Genomic DNA, 24,601 nt, shown 5'->3' with positions numbered 1-24,601 from the left:
TTTAGGGTGGGCTAATTAACTGTGCTTCAATTGTAAAGTTCAGTCTGTATAAACAGGAATAGCAAAAAACCATGAAAATTACTTGAATTGCTAGAGAAATTGAAGCATGTAAAGAAAACACACATACACACACACACACACACACACACAAAAAAATCAAGTGGCATGAATAACCACAGGATTCCGTGCTGGATTCTCCAATAATACCCCTCAAAAGTCCACTTATTTATCTCTCTCAGCGAGCATTTTGGAAATCACCTCCTCACGGTTGGACAAAACGCTCTGTGTGCCCATGCGCAGTGAAAAGCAGCAGCTAAAGGAAGGGTTGCAGGTTCCCTTAATTAAAACATTGATCCGGTCTGGCATCAAAAGCCAAATTTAGACTTCAGTATCTGCAAAGCGTAAGAGTTGTCTTTATTAGATCGAGGAGGTTGCCCACGGCTGACTCTACCAGCCATTATAAATTAAAGCGTTTGTCAGCAGAGAGCACTGATTTCCAAAGGCCTTTCGCCACCTTCCCACGCCCGTTTTTCTGCAGAAAGCTGGTCTGCTGCTTTCCGTTCCTTAAGGAGCTCGTGTGAAGTTTCTTATAAGACCAATTTTCTGTTTTTTCTTCTGCTTACGTTGCGTGCATCTTCCCGCTGGATTTCAGCTGTTTGCAGACCTTCACGGCGTGGGCAAGCTGGAGCTCTCCAGCCCAGTTCTGCTGGACATGACAAGGCTGATACGTAATTACGTATATGATACATACAGATGTGTAATTACAGGCTCATCAGAAACAGTAGCTCCTGTCAAGCAGGGGGCCTGGATGCAGGTCCCACTGCCTCTAAATTCCGTTAGGGAGGTGAAGGAGCAGCTTGCTCCGTGGCTGATGTCGGAGCAGCAGCAGATGAAAGCTTTGTTCTAAATCAAGGTGGAATATTTCTCCCGAGAGGAGAGAGTAGTCAAAGAGTTACAGAAAGTACCTGAGAAAGCGAGTGTCAAAGCTCAGATGAAACTATGTGTTCGTGTGAACATCCCCAAAGCGTGAGTTAGAGCTTGTGAAGCCCTTAGCAGAGGAATTCAGTATTTCAGACTAACAATATATGAAAATCAAGAGGCTCAGAAATAATTCTTTTAAGACACCAACACCCTCCTAAATTCACAATAAATCTTCTGACATTTCTCCTTCAGTTCTTCTTCCAGATTTTCCCAGGACTGAGAGAAGTTCTTCCCTTTTTTCTGCAACACCATCCTCCTCTTTCCCAGCACCTCCACTGGCAACGTTACTTCTGATTTAATTGTTTTTTTCTCTCTTTGTCCCCAGACAAATGTTGTATTGCCTCAACCAGTTCAGAAGCCAGGCTGCCCGCTGCCCTCACCAGAGCAGCACCTGCAGACAAATTCGGGAGGCAGGATGCACTGCGTTCCGAAGTTGTGCGGGTTCCAGTCTTACTCCGACTCCTCCAGCGGCTTTACAGCACACGCTCAGGAGGTGAGGAGAGCCAGGAGCACCCCAGCTTGCGTAGGAAGTCTCTCGTTAGGCATAGCCACGCAAAACAGCCACATCAAAGTCAACGCTGATGTTGAAGAATATTTGCAAGTGGATGAGAAAGTCGTGCAAACACTGAGTCCCTACAGTTTCTATTATACTCCTTTATCATAACATCAGAGTGTCTTCTGTTAGGGAAAAGCATCTTCTTTATTAAAGAAATATGATATACCTTAGAGAAAAGACAGGGAAATGAGCTAGTATTCTAAGGCTAAAAATCAAATGTCAGATCTTCCCCACCTAAGCTTGCAGATGGTGATGAAAAGCTCAGCTGGAAGCCAACTCTTACATCAGGATATACACTGAAGCGTTCCTACAGACTTATTACTTGAGCTACCCTCTTATTTCCATGGTAGATACCTAAATATCAAAATATATTGGCCAGAAAGAAACATTATTTGCAAACACCAGCTAAAGAAAATGCTGAATACGTGGTCAGATCACCTGTCCAGCTCTATAAGCAAGCAGCTACAAAACTTGATTCCCAACATTTCTTTGCTAGGAGCATGCTATTTTCTTTCTTTTTTTACCCTCAGTTTTCTTCACACTTGGGAATATGACAAGAATCTAAACTGAATCAAAACACAAGTGACTTTTAGTAGCTGTTACTCAAAGTGACTCAAAGCTTTCACTACCATTTTCTTCTTCTTTACTAACAAGAACTTAATCACAGTAAAATGTTCTAGATAATTCTTTGTGAGCTCTGTTTCTGTTGTTCTCCTGCTGAGATGTAACAGCATTTCATGGTTAAAAAAATTAATCCTCAACATTATTTCCTGACACACCTTAAGCAAAACAGAAAAATATCACAGAAGTACACACATGCCATACTAGAACATTACAGGGTAACATAATGCAGGAGATCACATCAGAAAAAGACCTTATGTGAATGAAAATAGTTTTCTGGGTTACCTTCAAGTGAACGGGAGATAGATGTTCCCCACTAGCTGAATGGGAGGTAGATGTTCTCCACCAGCTGAGGGTTCAAGTCACTGACCCAGCCCACGTCTGTGAGAACTTTCCCTTCACCTGCAGGTGAAGAAGATAGAGTCAGTTACAAAAGCCCTTTGGTCTACTTGATTTTCTGCTCTACATATTCAAAGCTGAGCATTTCAGCCAAAATTTCAAATATAAACTTAGTGGAGCAGAAGATATTTTAGAGAGAATTACAACACCCTTGAACCTTTTAACCATAGGTTGTCTTACATAGTCACATATAATTCTACTTTAACATGATTTAAATGAAAACAATTTTCTGGGTTATCTCACCACTGACGCAGCCCTTCTCTGCAGCTGCCCCCGCCTGAATTAATCTCCTCGGTGACGAACCGGTCCTTCTGCAAACGACCAGAACGATGCTCAGTGCTCCCAGCCCTGCCTGCTCATGGGCAGCAAGGTTAGCTTGTCCCTGACTTGTCTGGCACCCATCACTTAGTATACAGTAGGATCAGCTTTCTCCTATGCCATCTGCATGAGGGTGACACACTGATGGGTAAATATTCAGCTCTTTCCTCTCTTTTTCATCCCATTCCCCAACCAGGTTTCAGCATATAAAATAAATCCTTACCTTTACTCTCCTAGTCTATGACTTTTCAGTACTGGATACAATCCCACTTCTACTACGCCAGCGTTTGAGATTATAATTGTGATGTGCTGAGACTCTGCGGTATTGACAGTGGCTCCTCACTTTAATATTAGCTGCAAATTTCATTGACACATTTTGATCTTTTGTGCCGGAGAAAAATATAAGAGAAAAGAAGAATTAGTCCAAAACCTCATCCTGGAGGATTTCCACCGGTCACCTCCCTTTGCGTGTTTCTTGTATGTTCAGTGCACACTGCTAGCACATTCCCATCTTCTCCAATTTAAATTGCACAACCAAAGAAGTTTTACTGACCATCACATAGCTGAGATCCACCACATTTCTTGTATGTAGGAAACCAGTTATCAGAGAATAAACAAGGAGTGGCGTGATCTACAGTTGTTGAACACATGTTGCATTTTATTCCATCGCCAGATGTTTCTACTTTTGCCCCTTGTGGTCTTGGAAAAAAACAAAAAACACCACACCACCAAACAAACAAACAAACAAGGTTGACATAATTCTTAAGGCTCCTCTGAGCAAAACAAAACAAAACAAAAAACTCCAGGGCAAAGAGTTAGCAATTACTCACCTCAGGTCTTAGGTACAAATGAAGCTTAATCTAAAACAATGCATCCCTTCAGACATCCTCAGTCTAAAAGACAAGTGATAGCAGCAGATGCCTCCTAATTCATATACCAAAGCCAGAAAAATATCCTAGGGTAAATATGTACTAGCTGCGTGAGATACAGTCGACTTCGTTATAAAGTTCAAAGACTTGCTGTCTGGAGAAAGTTCTATTTTTCATCCTATATTATATTTGAGTCAGGACAAAAAAACCCCCACAATTATGATGAGTCACTAAATGTAAAATATTTCTTACAGTAAAAAATTGTATAAGATTTCCATTTCCTCAAAGACTCAAAAAAATAATATAAAGTAAAAAAAAAAATCATACATCAAATGGAAAAATGTGGCGTGCTATTGACAACTGTAATGTAAATAAATGTTATAAATAGGATTTGCTTAAAAATTCTAATTAGTTCTCCACTTCATTAAGACAAAGAATTATCTATAGAACAGATATTGTAGGATAATGATCACTTTAAGATTAGCAAGTAGTGCCATTCTGAGAATGCCATAAAAACACACATTGTCTCATTTTATGATATAGAGTCACTGGATCTGTGCTAGTTCCTGTACTCACATTTGAAATTCAGTTCTTGGGGAGCTCCGAGCCTTCTTTTCCCATCCATTAAGCACAGAGACAAGCCCGTACAATCAGGTATCGACCTGAAGAGCAGTGCAGATTGGACTCTCCCCATCCAGATTAACTCCTATGCCTGAGCCACAGCCAGAAGAGACATTTGCCGGCATAAAAGCATTATTTGTTCAGATTTTCCCATTAGGCTTGGCCTCGAGTAGAGCCCCCAGTACCAGTCTTACAGCACTCTGGCACCTATGTTCCTCTTCCAAGCAGCTTCCATTTCAGCAAGAACACGGTGCTTGAAGCCAGGCACAAGATGAAGTGAATTACCAATCACAGCAATGCCAGTGCAGATCAGCATAGTTTCCAGCCCTGCAGAGGTTCAGCAGACTAAACCAACTGAAGATCGACCACAGATCCATGTTCCATGAGAAACTGAAGCCCAAAGCCACCTTTGAGCGCACAAGCCACCCTGTTGAAGCTGGTTTGCACAGTGGATGTCATGCTGGCACATCTCCTGGTGTGGTTACTGTGTCCAGTTCTGGGCTCCCCAGTTCAAGAAAGATGAAGAGCTACTGGAGAGAGTCCAGCGGAGGGCTACGAGGATGATGAGGGGACTGGAACATCTCCCCTACGAGGAGAGGTTGAGGGAACTGGGCTTGTTCAGCCTGAAGAGAAGGCTGAGAGGGGACCTTACAAATGCTTACAAATATCTGAAGGGTGGGTGTCAGGAGGATGGGGCCAAGCTCTTTTCAGTGGTGCCCAGTGACAGGACAAGGGGCAATGGGCACAAACTGAAGCACAGGAAGTTCCGTCTGAACATGAGGAAGAACTTCTTCCCTCTGAGGGTGACGGAGCACTGGAACAGGCTGCCCAGGGAGGCTGTGGAGTCTCCTTCTCTGGAGATATTCCAGACCCGCCTGGACAAGGTCCTGTGCAGCCTACCGTGGGTGACCCTGCTTCGGCAGGAGGGTTGGACTGGATGACCCACAGAGGTCCCTTCCAAACCCCTACTATTCTGTGATTCTGTGATTCTGGTCTCGAGCTGCCAATTTGGCTTTAAGGGTGGATACCTCTCTAGTAGAGAGAACTGTGGTAGGTCAGCGATGTTCCACAATCTGGAAGTAATCAGATTGAAATCAGTGACTGGGTGAGAGACCTCAGCATGGGAAATACCAACCACCTGGGCCACGAAGTCATCTGTGGTAGGTTTCTGAAACACTGGTGCTTCGGAATGATCGTAGCCTAAAAATGGCCCATGGCGATATCTTGGTAATATTTGCAGCTGGGAAGGAACCACGCTTCAGTCATTTTTTCAGCTGGCAGTGTTGACGCAGACTGCTAACCAGGTGGGGATTAAATCGTGGATTTCTGACTTCAAAAACCCAGCAGTGCTTTGAGCTGTGTTTTAAACCAGCGTGCATTCTTTCCTTCTCACGTGAGCAATCCGTTTATCGTAGCAGACCACTGCCTTGCAAGCAAAGCGTTGCAATGGAATTATCTAAAACTGTCAACGTCCGTTTTCACACTTGCAAACACGATCCCGAATGTCTGGGGGTGCCTCATATATATTTTGCTGCAAGCGGGAAGACTTCAATCTTGGACTCATTGCTAGAACCAGGTGCTGTAACCATAGTGATTTCCTTGCAGTTGCTAGACTTGGACTTGCTGGGAAACGGAGAAGGAAAAGGTTTGGGGGGAGATTTAAACAGTTCATCCAGCATCGAACTGACACTTACTGCCGAACCTACGTTCATGTTGTAGAAAATAAGTTTATTTACACCAAGCAATCTTTGCATACAGAATTTGAAGAAGGAATACGGTTAAAAACTGACTAAAAACAGGATTAAAGAACCGGAATTGTTCCTGTAAACACAAAAAAGGGAGAGATTAAAGCACTGTTCCCACACAGAACACTTATCTTCCACCTAACAGATTCCCCATCGCAGAAATGCCTTTCCAAAACATCAGGTTGGTGATATAGGAGAGGGTAAATGATGAAAAACAAGTGCTGGGCAGGGACGAAGCCTCCTTAGCTGCCCCCTGAGAGGAGACGTAAGTCAAAAGAGTATTATCCACATACAACACATCTGACATACAATACCTTACTCAGCCTACCAAATTTCATTTTGCTACAGCCAAACCCAAGCCATTCTCCCGCCCTGCCCCCATGCATTCTCAGTAAGATTACATCTGCTGAATTCTTGCAGAAGCTACAGACCTCTCTCTCCTCTGCAGTGATTTCAGGGTTCGATATAGAGAGATTTGTTTGCCTGTTGTATCACGTCCACCATCCGGGAGAGACCCCAGAGTTAACATTCTCTGGCTGCCTTCGAACAACAGGGCTGTCACGCTGCCTGAGACCCAAGGTCCATTTAGAGTCCAATCTCCAGTGGTGACCAACATTGAATACTACATAAAAAGATACAGAATCTTCCAGCACACAGGCATGGAACAACCTCCCCACAGCGTTGTTTTCGTTCTGACCCACAAGAGGGAAGTTGTTTTACCCTGAACCATGCTGGTTTACATTCCTCTCAAGATTTATTTGCAACGTGTTTTCCTAAGCCTGTTTTAACGAGTGCAAATTAGGTGTCACACTCACTTCTAGGATTAAAAATTGCAAACTGAAAAGTGTACCAGGAAAGTAATCGATTTCCCTCATCTTAAATTACGAGAAATTAGGGAGAGATGTCTCCCTGAGGTCACTGAGGAGTGTCCCAGAGGACCTTCCAACTAGCACGTCAGTGGTCTTCTCGTACTGTGACAGTGTCACTAGTACCCTTAGCGTTATCAGCTCTGAGAGCAAAATACCTCCACTTTGAGAGCCATTGTGAAGCAGAAGTGTCACGATGCTTCTCTGTCCACGGCTTCCAGATACAGCACAAAATGTTACGATCTTTCATTTGAAAGTACCAGGGAGACAGCCTGACCTGATGATTTATGGGTTAGAATTCTGTAAAGCAGTCAGGATGCCAACAACTTACGGGAAAAGTCTCTCCAGACGTGTAACAGTCTTCATTATCATCACCGTTTTGTGCAACAAAATTCAGGCATAAGCATCATGAACAATGAAACAAAGTAGTCCCGAGCAATTCAGAACAACAAAAAATGAAAAAAACCCAAGCCAGCAAACAAAAAAACCCAAACTTGAAACACTAGTTACATAAAAAGCAACAAAACAAACAAAACAACAAAAAAACCCCACCAAGAAACCCAGTAAGGTGTATATACAAGTCTAAAGATCTGACAGCTAAATGATTACTGTTTCTATTCCAGGGAGAGCCACTGACTCGCTGCAAGTCACTTCGACCTCCAGCTGCTGCTCTCGAAACTAAAGAAAATCGATACAGTAGAACGACAGCTGAGAACCAGCAGGAGGAATCAAACAGGTTTCAATCACCAGACCCACAGAAATAGAAATTACTCCTACCTAATCTGTATAGAAGTGAATTGCTAAAAAATACATTACATATATACATATGTTAAGGCATACAAAATAAGAAAAATACAAAAAATACAGAAAATAATAAAAATCAGTAGCTGTTGTGACAAAGTTCGCCCAACCTCATATTAAGATATATGTAACTTCCCTCCTACATGGTTCAGCATCTTCTGTAGCCGAGGAGTCTGGCCATGGTTTGCTGTCTTCACCACCGACTTCTAACTCGTAAGATTTGCTTGACAGAGCCCCTGCACAGTGCAGAATTAAGGTTTGTGGGGCTTTTTCTTTCACTGTGCACGCTCAGCTAGCTCATCCTGGGACTCCAATTTATTTTTTATACTGCTGGCATTCTTGTGCTCGTGTTCTCTTCAACTTTCTGTCCAGTTAAGACAATGTCCTTTCTGCTCGTGTGATTTCTTGTACTGCTATCACTTACACAACAGCGTTCCAGACAATATTCAGCAAACCTCTCCCATCTGCCTCTAAGCTGGCAATCACGAGGAACTCTGCTGAGCTCTTAGCACTGTGCCCTCCTCCTTAGACACTTTGTGATGGTCTCATAGTTCAGCCCTGCTGAGGCAGCTGGAAATTACAAAGAAAAAAAACCCTCAAGTGCTCCAGAAACAGCTATTGTTAGAGAAAAGGCTGCTTTCCAATTATCTTGCTTATAGGCAGCAAGGGAAGTGTGGTTTAATTAATTCTCCACTCTTCCACAATGTTTTGCCTTTACGGGAAAGTGCCACATCCTCCCAACAACCTTTTCTCTCAGTTTGCTTTACTCCTCTCACCACATTCCGTGTTGCAGACCCTCAGAGCTGACCTATGCCCGCCTCATTGGGATTCAGCCCTCCAGTCGGTAAGGAGCCATCCCCACCTGGTCCACGAAAGAACCTGGGAAATAGGGTTTCCTCCCAAATGCCCAGTTCCACTCCTGGGTGTTGGCACTTCCAGTCCAAGCTGGCTGAAATGTTTCGGAATAGAAGTTCAACCCTGAAATTTCTTTTCCTTGGAGTGCTTGCTCCACCTGCTTTGCAGAGAGGGTGAGGGCAGCACTGCTTGGTCACAGTGTCGCAGTCCTCAAATGTCATCCCCCCACTCCCTGTCATACCTACATATGAAGACAAGTTCTTCCACGACTCACAGGAGCAGAATCCTAGAACATCCTCAACTTCACCACAAAGCAGCACATAATACCTAGAACACCTTTGCCCTGTAGCTGCTGATACCGGGACCTGGACACTGAGTGGAGTCCTCGGATACAGACCGACAGGGATGGACCACCTGGAAGTGTTGGGTGTGGTTGGGGCTTTTGGCAAAATCTTACTTTCAGCTGCCTCACAGGGAGAAGTGTCTAAAAGAAAACATGTTTGTCTCTTACTGCTGTCTGCATTTGCTCTAGAAAGATGTATCTAGAAAGATGTAATGGGGACCTTATCAATGCCTATAAATATCTGCAGGGTGGGTGTCAGGAGGATGGGGCCAGACTCTTTCCAGCGGTGCCCAGCGACAGGACAAGGGGCAACGGGCACAAACTGAAGCAGAGGAAGCTCCAGCTGAACATGAGGAAGAACTTCTTCCCTCTGAGGGTGACGGAGCACTGGAACAGGCTGCCCAGGGAGGCTGTGGAGTCTCCTTCTCTGGAGATATTCCAGCCCCGCCTGGACGCGGTGCTGTGCAGCCTGCTCTGGGTGACCCTGCTTGGGCAGGGGGTTGGGCTAGGTGACCCAGAGGTCCCTGCCAACCCCGAACATTCTGTGATTCTGTGATTCTGTGATCTAGACATAGGTGAACATCTGTTGGTCTATGGGCTGCTTGCCAGTAAGAAGCTTTTCTGTTCCTTTGTTTCCCCTTCAATTGTTCTTTATTCAACCCCAGGTGCTCTCACCGAAGCCAAAATAGAAGGAACACTGTTCACTGCACGTAAAAATATATGCACTCCTTGAATACAGTTACTCTGTACTCCAGTACACTGGGATTTGTTTACTTCAGCATTGGTTACAATGCCATCTTGCTTAAGCACATATCTCTCCCGTGCCGTATTTTTCCTGTTCTCCACCCCTCCCCTCAAGCATCTTTGTGGCAGCATTACCCTCTGTATAGAAAAGATTAACAGCTTCAAAAGCAAAATCGAATAGCGTGGGAGTAAATCTCATTATTTGTTTCCTACAGGTACTAAAAGCAGTTCGTTGACCTCGCAGGGGTTATGAATCTGACCATGGACATGTTCTGGTTCCGACGTCGGTGATCAGCAGAGCCACTTACGACAGGCGTGGTAGGAGTCTGCGCTGCGAGCGATGTTACACCGGTGTATCCCACTGCTACCCCAGAGAGCGGGGTGTGTGGGCAGAAGTCTGAAGTGCAGCTGGGAATGTCATAGTGGTTTTCAAGCTTGCTTAAAGGAGCTTCCAGCACACAGGGAGGGTAACAGTAAGCCTACTTTACCTGCTACCTTACTTTCCTGTTAAGTTTAGCCGAGTCCCCTCCTAATCAAGGCAATCCATACGAGTATTAATTAACATCATCTCCTTTCTTCCTACACAAAGAGAAAGTGGCATGTTCAGGCCTCCCACAGAATCACAGAATCACAGACTGGTCGGGGTTGGAAGGGACCTCTGTGGGTCACCCAGCCCAACCCCCTGCCCAAGCAGGGTCACCCAGAGCAGGCTGCACAGCACCGTGTCCAGGCGGGGATGGAATATCTCCAGAGAAGGAGACTCCACAGCCTCCCTGGGCAGCCTGGGCCAGGGCTCCGTCACCCTCAGAGGGAAGAAGTTCTTCCTCATGTTCAGACGGAACTTCCTATGTTAGCAAAGCTCAAAGAAGAGAAAAAAGGCAGCGGGCAGGGCAACGGAATATGGATCCGAAGCACAAAAGTCCTTCCTCTTCTCACTGAGAGGCAAAGTAGAACACGCAAGATAAAAATGGCATTTTGCCCTCCTCTATGTTAAATAATGCCAAGCCAGTGGAACGTAACTATCATAACAACCAATTTAAATGCCAGAAGCAGTAATAAACACATCTGCTAAGTATTGTTACTAAAATGCTGAACAAAATGCAACAAAATGCATAGACTGCTGTTGTAACTGAGAAGCGTTTTGCTTTTTGGTTTGCTTTTTCAGTAAGGATTGAAGACATTGGATGGAAATCTAATCCCACTGCAGTTAAGGGGACTTCTGCCTTGACTGCAAAGAGTAATATTGGATCCCGATACAGTAATGATGAACGCCTTCATTTCCAGCATGCTACTCTTATAATGAGCCGAATCTTGTTCCTGGCTGTGCTTCGAGCAATAAAGAGCAGCATCGTTGCAGCTATGCGGACCCCTGCCAGATCCCTGCTTCTTTCTGTAAGGCACAACTGTGCTGCCACACACTTAATTTAATTGCGAAGTGACAAATGCCAACAAGGTTTATGAATCTTTTGGAAAACAAAAATGCAAGGCGCTTCACTAGCAGCTAGAGCTACCAAGATAACAATACCTCACGCAACTTTTTCTCCTGCAGAAATCTCGCGTCTACAAAGGACTGGCAATTTTCTGACAGAAAAAGTGATTTCTGCAAAACTGAAGCTTGCTGTGGGAAAATTCTGATCCTGTTAAAATACCAAAGAGCTTCTCTTAAGAAAAGAGAAGGCTTTTATTCTATTGTCCAGGAGTCAATGAAGCTTCCTATCCTGTTTACCCTGACAGAAGTGGTTCACAAGCACCAGGCCAGTGCAGTGAATAACTGGGGTACGCGCTCCTTCCCCTCTCCTCCTGCTGCTTTGGGCAGAAGAGGGGAGCTGGATAACGTATGCTGCACCAGTCTTCATTGAACACAAAACTAAAAGGAACGCTGAACTATGTCATAAGAAAGGAAGGCGAATACAGTTGCTCCATGAGCGTGCCCGTCCCTGACTGCCTGGCTTCCTGGCTCGGCTGGGCTGCAGACTTAGCGATGTGGCTACCTGGACTTTGTTAAAGAAGAGCATGGTCAGAACCAGGATTTTCTTCCTCCACAGTTAAAATGTTTTCCCCTAATTTCTCTGCAGTATCTGGATTTGGGTGCCAAGTATATATGGGAAATTATACAGGATTTAGAAAAAAAAAATAAATACAACAAACAAATAAGAAAAAAGCCCAACACAAAACATAGCCACCCCCACGTCAGAAAAACCACATCATCATTTGCATTCTCTTATCTTAAAATAGCTCAGTTGCAGAATTGTAGCATCATAGGTTGGAAAAGACCTCTAAGATCATCGAGTCCAACCATCCACTCAACACCCCCATGCCTGCTAAACCATGTCCTGAAGTGCCACATCTACACATTTTTTTGAAACCCTCCAGGGATGGGGACTCCACCACCGCCCTGGGCAGCCTGGTGCAATGCCTGAGCACTCTTTCAGTAAAGAGATTTTTCCTCATATCCAATCTAAACCTTGAGGCCATTGCAAAAGATGAGGGTACAGCTCTTCCCTAGGAATTCCAAGACAGGACAGCTAGCTGTCGCTGAACAGAAGCTAACAGCTCCTCCTGGTGCGTCAGCATGCCCGCAGCACAGGAATGACTTTGCTTTTTTACACTTTGCTAATTCAGTGCTGACCATGGTCTCAAACCTCTGCCCTGCCCGTTCTTGTTACTATCAGATACACATGGAAAATAATCTTCCCCAATTAATAACAGCTTGCAGCCAGAGCAGGATTTACATATATCGCTCTTCTACATTTATGGCCTTACTGCAGTCAATATTAGTATTCTGATCATCACTCCATATTTAATTTTAAATTGCAATTTCAGCTGTGTTTGTCTTGATTAAGTTATAGTATATTTGAATTGCATTGCATCGCTTTTTCTGTAATGCTGCCAGACATTTGATGATTGGATGGTTCCCAAGGATATAATTTAAATTTAAGATCGTTTGGGATGGCAGTGTGCATCCCACGATTATCAATATACACTGTTATCTGTTGAAAGTATGACATCGATGTGTTCCATGTATTTGTTTTGGTGCACCATGCCTTCCTGTGCAGACTCATCTAGACATGTAATATTTGATACTGAAGTTGCCTAAAACTGCTAAATATTCACAAAATATCCTTCCATTTACTAACTTTTGCATAGAACTGCATCCATATTGTTAATTTTTAGCTGGTAAGACTTCTGGAATATGCTTTGACATCTGGTTATTAATTAAATATATCACAATGTGCTAAGATGTTTTTCAATACATGAAGCAACAACAAACCTTAGCTTGAGGCCACCTTGGAAAGAGGAAAACCACAAAAAGTCCTTTAGACCACAAAGCTGGACATTGCAAGTGAAAACATTCCCCATTTTCCCCCTTAAACATTTGTGTCTGGAATTTGTGAAAGACGAAGAAACTGGCAGTACAGCAGATATGTAAACTCGTCTTTCATCCCACCAGAGTGCATAATTCAGCTGATAAGTGTGGTGCAGTACCAGCTCCATGTCTCCCAGAAGGCTGGATTATAATATAACAACGTATTCCAACATTCTATTCTGCTCTGCTGAACTTGTAAACCAAACCACACAGTGGAAATTACCAGCAAATTCAAATTATCTAGCTGTTTTAATGCATGTCTACTTGTTTCAAGCTACAGAGGTTTATCGGGAAAGAAAAATTCCGTTATTGCCCTTACATCTTCTGTACGTATTGCACAAAAAAGATTAGGGAACGAAAAAAATAGAAATAAAAATGAAACCTAGTGTTGCATGGGAGCTCTCCAGTCTATTCCTTGCCGGAACTACAAATTGTTCTTCTGACTTCAAGCACAATCTGCATCAATGGTCCATTCATTTCCTTCACTACAAGAAATTTGTATTACCCAAGTGAACCGTGAAGCTTGGTGCCAATGTTTATGAGGCTGCTTAAATTCAGATTAAGAAATAATTTGCCATTTTGAGTAAAATAGGCTAGTTTCTCTTACTCCTATTTTCACTGAGTCTCTCTCACCTAGGACTAGCATGCAAGTATTTGTCTCAGCAAGCTAATGAGCCTTATTATAACACCATTTGATACACAAATTGATTTATATGTTACAGTACACACCTAGACATGCTCACTTACACATTCCCAATTTGATACAAAGAAAAAAGAAATTTGCACGATTGCTAAGAAAGGAAGAAAACCCATCTCATTTTAACGAATCAGAATTCCTCACATTAAAAAAAATTAAATTGATACATATCAAATCAACTGTATCATTGGTGCTCAGGCATTTACCACTACAAAGGTTGACCATGCCCTGGAAAAGCAGGGAGACACTTGTGGAAAGCACAGACAGCTCAATGAAATCTACTGAAATACCACGATTTTTCAGCAGCATTACAGCTTTTTCATTTATTATGGGAAGTACAGTTAGGCAAAAAATATTCAGTGTGCTTCTAAAAAAAGTGAAATGTGTTTTAAAACAAATCATTTAAAAGAACAGTTCTCTGCAGAAACAGATTCCCTTTTTTAATTTTACATTGGGCCCTGCTTTTTTAACTCACGATTAGAATTTCTTATATATAAAAGTTAAACATAATCTGATTTATTTTCATATCTAGACTGATGCTTGAGATCTTGGGAAGCTGTCATAAAAAGCTACAAAAATTCTGCAGCCGATTACCACTATAGATTCAGAAATTATTCATACACTCTAGAGCTTGAAACCACAAAATACCCAGCAAGTTTTACAGGGTAGAAGGCAAGTAGTCATTAAATCCTCACTTCATTCGTATAAAAATAATACAAAACCCTCCAAGATGTGGCTAGCCATATGGTTCACCGGCATTTCATTCGTCACTGGTGAAATACGAGAAGGGTAAGGCAGTATTCCATTAAAAAAATAGAAAATGTAGAACTATATAATTTGGATTATTATAGCTCAGATCTCGGTTGCTTTTCATTAAAGTAACCTTTAACTATGCTTTTTAAAATAAGAGCTTACAGCAACAGGGACTCTCACATTCATGACATGCGAATCTTCGTTTTCCTCATTATAGCTCTGAATGAGCAACACCTCCAGGTTCTGGTGAATGCTAAAAAAAATAGATAATTCTTTCTGAGTGAAGAAACACTAAGATTCCTTTAGGATGAAGCTCGGATATTTTCTTCCCATTAATCCTAGTTGGCTTGCCGTGTACTTCTGTGTAGTCTAGCACAACTGCAGGGCAGAGGATCACTCTGTCTACTGCGGTGTTACCAGCAGCAATATTCTGTATATAGCACAGCTGGGTGATGTAAAATTTCTAATGCAAACTATGATGCTAAAAATAGAAACATATTTTCTTCTAGTGGCCATAGCCAAGAGACAGGATTTCTTTTTTTCTTTTTTCCCCACTTGATCTCATCCTTGAAGATCTCTGGTAGCTTATCTTGGCTCTTTTTCTCTGTTGGCTGAGAACCGTCTCACAGGCACCACTCTCCATTGTTGGCTTTTCTCCAGGATGGCACGACGGTTCTACAAAAGCTGCTTTAAGACCTAGTGAAAATGTAAAGGAAAGCAGGAAGGAAAAAAAGATAATTATGTATGATTGGAATTTCTGTTCCATCTGTGCTGCAAACTGCAGCGGCTCTGCTGAATCAGGCAGAAGATGCAGAGGATATCAAGGGAAGCACTGAGGATTTGACTTGCATCAGCCACGCATGAAGGCTTTGCTACCTAAAGTTGATTGAAACAGGACAGGCTAGAAAACAGATACAATATATGAAAAATGCACCAGAATAGTAAGGGGGTTTTTATTTTTTCTCATCCAATTCCCATCTGCTCTCTGGGTCTGTATGTGTGTAAGAGGAACACAGGGCAGGGATTTAACTTCTCTTTAAGTGTCTGCTTCTAACCCAACTCTAATCAAATTGTATATTCAATAACTTGCCTCCTTGGGGTTCACGCTTCTCCATACCACTCTTTAAATTAGAAAACATCTATTCAGCAGAGCGTGGCATGCACCCCACTGCATTATTTTGTAGTTCCAGGCTTGTCCAGCGTGGTCTGAAAAGCAAAAGCGGCTCTCCTGACCTCCTCCTGGTTCCCTGGGCCAGGAAGGAGACTTACGCCTTCGGCATACCTCCTCTTGGCTCTGTTGTGGGTAGCCCTCGTCTCGCAGGCCTGGAAAAGGGTGTATCTATGGAATCCTTGCAAATCGGTGCTCAGCACGGATGCCGTTGTCCTATTGTGTCTGACCACTGATCAGAAACCATGGCATTTCCTCCGTACAAAACAACTGCTACACGCTCAGGGCAAGCAAGACCAGTATTTTCACTAACTTCTGATGATGATGATAAGTCTACTCTGCTAGGAAGAAAGGGTTTTTGAAAGGTAATGGTTCTGCTTTGATTTCCTGGCTGCGATACAGTCTTAAGAAGACACTGAAGATGAAGAGAGCAAATCACATCAGACAGCTTTCATGCTCTCTCTTTCTTCAAAAGTTAGAGTCTAGGCTAGGATTTGTGAGGGTGAAGGAGGTAGGGCTTTCCCCCACATAAAAGAAAATCTTACCCCTGACCAATTTTTTCAATAATATCTATAATTTTGCTGTACTCCTACCATAAAAATGTGTGACTAAATGACCTGCCCCTTGAAAAGGGGGCTAGGAGAGTAGATGAGGAAGAGAAAACCAATAGTCCACATGCTGCTGTTCCAGTCATCTTCTAAGAACTCCATTAGCTACAAAGGATATGGGCTTTTCCACTTTAAATAATCGACTACCTTTAAAATCACTGATTTCCCAGGAAGACAGACACGAGACAGTAATTCAGACCAGAAGCCTTTTAGAACAATTTCTTTTCAGATGAAATGAAAGTTGAAGGACTGCACAAATGGTATTTCACCTAAGCTACAACACAATAGTCAAGAGAAGACGTTCATTTTCTGCGCGGTGATATCTGATTGTCCAGGACAGAAAGCACCTCGTTCCCTGGGCTGAGGTGGGACGTGCCTGGCTATCGAAGGTCATTACATCTGCAACTCCAGCAGACGCAGAACGGGAAGATGTCCATTATACATTACGAGGTCATATTTGCTCTTCTTCAGGAGGTCTAGGAACTGCTGGCCTTTCTGGATTGTGGGGAGAATCCTTCAGGATGAAGAGAGGGCACATCGAAAGGGTGTCCTCAATGGTATGCGATGCTGTTTGGCTGAGGTCAGCTAAACCCTGCTCTTGTCACGTTGGAAAAAAAAACCCCAACATACAAGTGTGATCCACAGACTGGAGACCCAAGCGACTATGTATTCCCTCTGGCTCATGAACTTTTGAAAGCCCATGGCGGTCACTGCCATTGGTGAGTAGTGTGAAGTTCAACATTAGCACAAACAGGCTAAGACTTACAATCATGGTTAATGACTAAGCAACTCCTTAACGATCTTTAAACTTCCGGTTGCTACCAATACTCAGTTACTGAGAGTTATCTAAAAATAAATCTCTATTAAGTTATTGCGCAAGAAAATGACAATATTGTCTTTTCCAACCTTAATGATTCTATGATTCTATGATCCACTGACAGCACGGTCATGACCAGCCACGGGCAGGAGGAGATGCTCAGCCGTCAGGGTTTCTTTGCAGCCCAAGCCAATACACCACATTTTCTCCAAGGACAAGGTAGCTGGTCAGACACATCTGGTGAGCAGACTTCAGGCTGCCAAACACGTGTAGTGTCCCCACCACGCAAGAAAGATCTGAACGAAGACAAAGGTAATAAATGAGCAGAAGAAAGAATGAAGTTAAGAAACGGGTTTGATAAAACAGATGGCAATTACTGCACGAAGTTTGCATCTGTTAGTGGTCGCTTTCCTCATCGTAAGAAAAATGCTTCTGTCTGCCTATGGATTACCTCTAGATCATACAACCAGCAATTTCTTCATATAGCAGATGACACACGTGCCTCATACTAAATAAAACATGAGAAAACACTTAGAAAATTAGGTAAAATTCAGCATTGCCAGTTAGAAATTTGAGCATGGCTCCAATTTTAGTATCAAGAGCAGAGAAGAAATGGCACCTATTGGCTTATGTTTAGCTTCTATTCAATAGAGAGCATGAAGATGTCACCAAACCTCTTGCGTAGGAACTGTGACCTTTGTGTTTCGCTTTCGTTACTGAAGACAGAGTGCTGGCCTGGCACAACTTGAACAAGACACAAATTTGCTATTTTCAGTCCAGAATTACATGTTTCTTTTCAGGCTCAGATGTGAAATTTTACTTGCTTCTTTAAACAGGAATTGGAACAATCACAGCAGCTCTAAATAACCTGCTTTGCTTGCACCCATGTACTCGGTGGGTTGGCAGTGGTGCAATGTTCAGCCTCAACAGAGTGGAGGAAAAATAAAACACGGTTAATCATCGGGCTTTACAGAGGAGTAAACAAGGGAAACATGCACTGGATATGCTGGACTGGGGTTAGACCATAGAGCAAAGCATTATCACTTCAGTACGTCTCCATCATGGTATGATTTCCATGATGAAAAAACCAATTTCTTTTAGCTGTTTTTTCCAGTAAGTTTCAGCTATTTTTTCCAGTAACTTTCAGCTGCTATATCCCCACAGTTTAGAGAACGTTTAGACTGGATATTAGGAAAAGTTTATTTACTGAAAGAGTTGTGAAGCATTGGAACAGGCTGCCCAGGGCAGTGGTGGAGTCCCCATCCCTGGAGGGGTTCAGAAACCATGTAGATGTGGCACTTCAGGACATGGTTTAGAAGACATGGTGGTGTTGGGCTGACGGTTGGACTTGATCTTAGAGGTCTTTTCCAACCTTAATGATTCTGTGATTCTGTGATTCTGTATAAACTTGCACAGACACAGAGCACTCCTAAACCTTCTGCCCTCCAAAGCTGTGCATTGCTGTTATGTCTTCTGCTGCAAATGTTACTTCATTATTCACAGCAGTGAATAATGTGTAACGTTACTAACCAAATAACTCTTTCATCCTGTCGCCCGAGCAATTAAACACACATAAACAGTCCTATGGACTCAGTTTTAAACACCTGAGCGGTGGCTCTGGTAATCGGTAGCGAAGTACACAAGCAGCCTGGTAGAGTCACAGCAACTCCCTTCACGGGCTTGAAGTTAAACACGAGACTTCCTTACTGTAGTTGATTGTGGCTGTCAAGTGCAGCACTTTGAAGAACTGAATTATAAGCATTTTGCAGAGCAAAGCCCACTAGGCTTTGTTCAAAGACCACCTAATTCAAGCAGATTCTAGATCAAACTCAGACTAATAAAAATATGTCACATTTAAATATGTTAATGATGTTAAAAGACCATTTAACCGCACTAATACTATCCAAAGAACAACAACAAAAATTAGATAATATTAACAAATGTTTAATTTTAAAGCTGAAGGACACTGCAAGGTATGATTACATATTTTCTATGCAGCACATCATCTCTTGCTGTCTTGGTATAAATTGTTTTTTGGATTATTTTCTTATCCTCTATTTTACAGGCTATGCTCTGCCTACGAAATCTGAGCAAGTCCTCTCTTTCTCCCATATCAGAAGTGCAAATGTCTTCCAGTACTTTGGAACTATTGCTCTGCCACTGTCAACCCTATCTGCATAAAAATTGGACTTCTGAATATAATGGTCTTTAATTTTTTTTTACTATTTATTTATTTATAAAAGAGCTCCATTCACACCAAATCTCATCTCCATAAGTATAAGTAATGCTATTATTTATAGTTGCCTGAAGCACATTGAGAGAAATTAAATAATAATATACTTAATGGAAGAGATTAACATTGAAGTGCCTTTGATCAAGAAGAATTTAAAATAAATTCACATACATTCTAGGAGTCCCTTCATGCAATAGTAGCGTAGTCAATTTTTTGCAAGTATTGGTTTCTTTATTTGCTTTTAGGGGGTAGGTGTCAGATGAGAAAGGAGCTTCTGTAGATTTACCAGCTCAGCATTCTGCCCTCACAAACCATAAAAGCCTGCGCCCGATAACCCGTTAGGTGCACGGCTACCTTCTATCTGCCCACCCAGCACGAAAATCCCCGCCAGCTCCACGCAAGCGAGCTGTGTCGGTGTGGCCAGCTGCACATTCCCCTGCCACCTCTCGCCTCCGCGCTCCGGGAGTTCGGGCTGAAGCTGGCGTAATTTTATGGTACTTGCTTGTTCCCCGAAGTACTGGGTCTTGAACACATTTCTTGATGCTTCTACTTCGCAAGGAACACCAAATGGACATCTACAGTTAGAACACTTTTATTTTTGAAAGAAAAAGGAAAAAGCTGTTCTGAAAACCACTGCAATTTAACTGATAGAGCTGGTATGCATTTGTAGCAGTATAAATTATTTAATATATGTTTTTATGTAATGCTATATACAGGTACATAACAGCAGAGATCTGTTCTGAATGCTAGTATGCTCACATACTCTCAGTAGTACATTGTGTATCAGCACACTTTTGGTACTCACCACAGTATGTGCATTTTGCAGGTCTTGAAGATCATTAAAAAGGCATTTAATAAAAAGCAAATCCATTTCCCTCTAATAATAAAAACTTAAAGGGGACAGTAATTAAAGATGTATTTTACTGCAGATTTCCAGTCTGCACGCTATTAATTTTGAGCCTGCTGAGAACAATTATTACCGAAGGAGAAAACAGAAGCTACTTGCTGCTCAAAGCCAAGCTCGCTCTCATTTTGTTGGTGTTGACGCTGGTCAGCGAGGTACCTGTCCAAGCCAGATCAGAGGGGCGGGAGGCGCGGGGCGAATCTGCACCTTCTCCCTGCAATAAAAGTATCGGGCTGGTGAATTAAGGTCCTAGGGGAAGGAGCAAATATTTCACCAGACCTGCACCAGGCTGGTGAATGCACTGAGCTCTACAAGAGGGAGGAGCCTTAATTTAGGTATTCTCTCCAGCAGAAGGCTGGCTGGTGCCGCAGCGAGTGCTGAGGGGTGTCAGCATCAAGGGTAACCCTGCCCTGATTATTTCACTAAAGCAATCAAAAGCAGTGTTTTTAAGTAATTTTAAGACAGGTTAAGAACCGTTTTTTGAGTATAATGCTAAGATGCAAATAATAATTTCTAAAAGAAATGTTTTCAGGCAATGTATTTTCTCCTTAGCCCTCACTCTTGTACAAATATCTCCACTTAAAAGAGAAAGAGGATTAGCCTTTCTTCTCAAATATCATTGGCCTAGTTTAGAAGAGGCTGCAAGAGAATTTACAATCTAGCAAATCGCCAAGCCCTTGAGTATAATAAAATGCAAAATGCAAAATGGATTACTCTATAAAATACAATAGTATATTCCTCTCTTGGGCACTTTTGCTGTAGTATCAACACACTTGGTCTCCTAACTGCCAGGCCAAAAGGACCTCATTTTAAGAGGCGAAATGTGCAATAACTACAATGTTCTCATTTGTAAAGCCATTAATAAGGTGAGATTACCAAGTACTGCTATAGTGTTGGTAATACAATTCCACCTTAAACTGCAAGTCTGACCTCTTTTTCTTAGACTGAGAAGCCAACCCACCTCAAATACAGTTTATGCACTTTCGGATTACACGTTTGACTGATTGGATTACAAATACAATTAGACATCACCTTTCAGGGAAGAATCTAGAAGTATCAGAAGTACTGGAGCTATTCGGAGCCTAAAGCAAGAGTCAAAAGTGTGGCCAAAGCGACTTGAAACTCACTCAGCAGTCAAACCTGTAGTAGGCAGAGTGCTGTGAGAGTGACCTATGTGGGAGCTGGAGCTGACTGCAAGCTGTTTCTTGATTTCTGGGTGAACCATAGAATCACAGAATCACAGAATGGTAGGGGTTGGCAGGGCCCTCTGTGGGTCACCCAGTCCAACCCTCCTGCCGAAGCAGGGTCACCCAAAGCAGGCTGCACAGCACCGCGGCCAGGCAGGTCTGGAATATCTCCAGAGAAGGAGACTCCACAGCCTCCCTGGGCAGCCTGTTCCAGTGCTCCGTCACCCTCAGAGGGAAGAAGTTCTTCCTCATGTTCAGATGGAACTTCCTGTGCCTCAATTTGTGCCCATTGCCCCTTGTCCTGTCGCTGGGCTCTACTGAAAAGAGCTTGGCCCCATCCTCCTGACACCCACCCTTCAGATATTTGTAGGTATATATTAGGTCCCCTCTCAGCCTTCTCTTCTCCAGGCTGAACAAGCCCAGCTCCCTCAGCCTCTCCTCGTAGGAGAGATGTTCCAGTCCCCTCACCATCCTTGTAGACCTAACCACCCAGGAGCAACACCAGCCTCCGCTCCCCCAGCCCAGGGTAGCTGTCTGCACCCAGCCTGACTGGTTCCTCCGTAGCCGAGGTACTCACTCACCAGTCGGAGTAACGCAGCAGTTGCGGCCTCAGGACCAACGACAGCGTGTCCCACTGGCAGAGGCATTGGCTCCAATTCCTGAAATTCCATTAAAAAAACAACAAAACAAAACTCCCAAAACTGCCACCAACAAAAAAAAAAAAACACCAAAAAAATCCAAAACCACCAAAACACACACATACACACAAACAAAAAAACCCCCACACAGCTCCTTCCTAGAGTCAGGTCAGTGAGAGTGGACACTTTGCTTCTCTTTGGAAAGAAGAGCTAAAACCAAACCAAAACAAGTACAAATGCTTTGTGCTTACTTTTTTGCAAACCTGTGTATTTTCCACATGTGAAAATCGTCCAGTTCTTCACATTTTGTCATGAAAAAATGCCAAGGACTCGTTCTTCAAAGCCATGTGCATAGCAATAATCTTGGTCCAACAAGATGCCGATCATCTTCCAAAAAGACATCTATAAAACCCTCCTATACTACCGTTATTTCTGGAGATCAGACAGAGAAGTTCATCATCTGAGCAGGTAAGTGAGGTGCAAAGGGTAAGGTGGCATCTCCCGTGCTTCATGGCAGAAGGGATCTGGGGAAGTTTAGACCCCTGGCACTCCTCAGGCCTGGGAGATGCAACTGCCTGACGCTCCGGGGCGTGCTGCTGAGGAGTGTGTCGGCAGAGCCACCCCAGCCGCCGCCGAGAGCACGGTCACCAGAGACTGCCAGCGCAGCATTTTTCATACTCCTTAGATAGATGGATCTGTAAACTAGCCAAGACAGCGTGATCAAGTGGTTATATGGGAAGCATAAATCTACTTCCAGTCCTGTTCGTAATACATCTGTGTGAATGAAGAACCTGAAAAGTAAATCTGCTGTGGAAATCTGAAATTTTTTTGGTTTATTAGCTGATATGGGATGTTTTAAACCTGTCCTCAGGTTTGATGATAAACCTTTTCACCACGGAAAGACCATATCTCTTGAGGCTATCTATTTTTTGGTAAAATGGGAACTAATGTTTAAGAGTTTTTTAAAAGCCTAACAGTTATCCAAGTAAAACCATCTATATGTCCCCAGTGCTGCATGTATTAGTTCTAATATGTTCTCTCTGATCAAGGGACAAAAAAACCCCCCCGCGACATTGCACAGATTTATTTTATTGGTTAGGATTTATTTCAGATAATGTCTTAGCCCATTTCCCATGATTTTCTTCTGTCAGAAAACATCTGTGAAACACACCTTTCAAGTCTGATAAAAAAAAATAAAATCTCTATTTCTATTTTATTATCTCATTAAATATTCTCCAAGAGGTATTTCCATACCTGAAGAAGTGTTTCTGAAGAAATATTTTTGAAAAATCTCCGAACAGATATTTTGCAAGTGGAGGCAGGAAAAGGAAGAAAAAGTTGTCAAATTATTTCCTAAGAATTATTTCACTGACCCCCGCTGGCATAATTTGAAATACAGCTGGAGACCTTGTAACAAGACAAGTAGGACAGTCGACCACCAACTGCTGAGTCTTTCACTGACAGAAATAAATGCAACAACTGTAAAATTACCTCTTTTTTTTGTCAGGATTGTAGGATGGTAGATTAGGTTTTAATTTTTTCATTATTTTTTCACGTAAGACTGATAATTCTGTTCTTTGTACAATTAATCCTGCCTCTTCCTGATACAGGGTATACACTTAACCCATCTGCAGATAATTACTGTAGGGCAGAAGAATTCCAGGCTCGCTCTGGGGTGTTAGACGGCGTTAAGCCTAAATTGGCACAAGACCTGTATCAGCCAAATCTCGGAAAGATCCAAGGCAAAAATTTCAGCTTTGCACCATCTGCCTTTGGATCCAAGGAACAGCAATTTCCACCGAAACACTCAAACATGAGCCAAAACAGTTTAGCAACCAAAACCTTCCTGAAGTAAGATGCTTTTTTAAAAAAAAAAAAAAATCTAAATGGTAATTTCACTCAAATTCTAGGAAGTTTGAAAATACACAACTATCTTCCAAGCAAGGGTAACTCGCATGCAGGAAGACTACTGCAGATTGCTCAGTGTTGCCTGGGAGCCCTCTGCTGGGATTCTGCCTTTAGGAAACAAGCAAAGCGAAGGGGTTTGTCTGGAAGGTGTCACAGATGTTGCAGCAATATTTAATTACTCTACTTATGGTATATTATCAACCTTAGAATCACTGAATGCTTAATTTCTCACACGGAAATCACGACGCAGGAAAAAAGAAAATAACTTTGCTCTGCATTTGCTTGGTATTAAATATGCATCTGCTTGGTATTAAATATTTTAAATATTCCTAATTCTGGGAAATGCATCAAGATTCAGAAGGACAGCCTGTATGCTAGATATAAAGGATCCAAACTGGTGGATGGTCTGTGTGGCTATCATTAACAATGCCATAAACAGAATCAGGTTTATTCAGTTTGATTAACAAAACAAACACATAAAAATTCAAGCAACAACAGCCCAGACACAACAAAATAAGCCACTAAAACACTTAAGGGACAATCGGAAAAGAAAAATGTCAGAATTCAGCTTTGTCTTTTATGGAAGAGGAACATTTTTTTTG

This window comes from Opisthocomus hoazin, chromosome 5 (assembly GCF_030867145.1).
Source record: "Opisthocomus hoazin isolate bOpiHoa1 chromosome 5, bOpiHoa1.hap1, whole genome shotgun sequence".
Taxonomy (NCBI): Eukaryota; Metazoa; Chordata; class Aves; order Opisthocomiformes; family Opisthocomidae; genus Opisthocomus; species Opisthocomus hoazin.
This window is presented reverse-complemented; position numbering follows the sequence as displayed.